The sequence below is a fragment of the Echinops telfairi genome, unplaced genomic scaffold, assembly GCF_000313985.2.
Source record: "Echinops telfairi isolate 266 unplaced genomic scaffold, ASM31398v2 ScPeMD7_6;HRSCAF=24_0, whole genome shotgun sequence".
Taxonomy (NCBI): Eukaryota; Metazoa; Chordata; class Mammalia; order Afrosoricida; family Tenrecidae; genus Echinops; species Echinops telfairi.
This window is the reverse complement of record NW_022103902.1, coordinates 11,689,027-11,690,329: the sequence shown is the minus strand read 5'-3', so window position 1 is coordinate 11,690,329 and position 1,303 is coordinate 11,689,027. Positions and strand designations below refer to the sequence as shown.

The window sequence follows — 1,303 nt, the reverse complement described above, 5'->3', positions numbered from 1 at the left end:
GAAAGTGAATTTTGGGAATGATGAGGGCAACAAATGTACAGGTGTGCTTTACACAATTGATCTATGTATTGTGATGAATTGTATGAGCCCCAATAAAATGATTAAATAAAAAGATAAAAAACAAAACAAAAAAACAAGTAACAGCTGAATTAATTAGAATAAAATAAGTGATGTAATGAAGACCAAAAGTCTTACAACTAGACCAATAGGTAACATCAGGATAAACTGGAAAAAGGTTGAAGTTGTCAAGGATTTTGTCTTGCTTGGATCCACACTCATTGCTCATGGAAGCAGCAATCAAGAGATCAAAAGATGCATTGCATTAGGTAAATTTGCTGCACAAGATCTCTTCAGAGTACTAAAAATTAAGGATGTTACTTTGAGGCTGAGGGCACACGTGACCTAAGCGATGGTATTTTCAATTGCATGTGAAAGTTGAATACTAAGGAAGACCAAAGAAAAATAGATGCATTTGAAGTTTGGTATTGGCAAAGAACATTGAAAATCCTGTGGGCTGCCAAAAGAATACATACATCTTGCTTAAAAGGAATACAACCAACATGCTCCTTAGATGCAAGGATGGTGAGGCTAATACTTACATACTACGAACATATTGTCAGGATTGACCAGTCCCTGGCTAAAGATATGAGGTTTGGTAAAGTGGAGGGTTATCGGGGAAAAAAAAAAAATGCTCTCAACAAGATGGCATAGGAACATTTGTGAGTACAAGACTAAGCAGTTTCATTCTATGTGCATGGGGTTACTACAGGCTGGCACCTAAATAACAACATCATCAACGATTACAACAAAGAGGAAATATTCTAAAATAGACTGTGGTAATGATTGCATAATTCTTCTTAATATTAATGAACTATTAAATTGTTTGATAGGTGAATTATATGCCAATATAACTATTTTTTTCTTTTTCCTATCTTTTCTTTCTTTATTTTTTATATCATTTAATTGGGGCACATATAATTCTTATTCCATACATGCATCCATTGTGTCGATCGCATTTGTACATTTGTGGGCCATTATCATTCTCAAAACATTTGCTTTCTACTTGGGCCCTTGATATCCCTCTCTCCCCCCTCCCTCATGAACCCTTGATAATTTATAAATTATTATGATTTTGTCATGTCTTACACTGTACGACACGTCTCCCTTCACCCACTTTTCTGTTGTCTGTCACCCAGGGAGGAGGTTAAATGTAGATCCTTGTAATCGGTTCCCCCTTTCTACCCCACCTTCCCTCCACCCTCCAGGTATCACCACTCTCACCACTGGTCCTGAATTCCCTGTG

The 1,303-nt window shown here is 36.7% G+C and overlaps 1 protein-coding gene across 1 annotated transcript in view; it reads right to left on the bottom strand.

Moving 5' to 3' along the window:
- Window positions 1-1,303, bottom strand: part of NECTIN3 (nectin cell adhesion molecule 3) — a 126,301-nt gene that overhangs the window by 85,751 nt on the left and 39,247 nt on the right. The window lies entirely within an intron of this gene.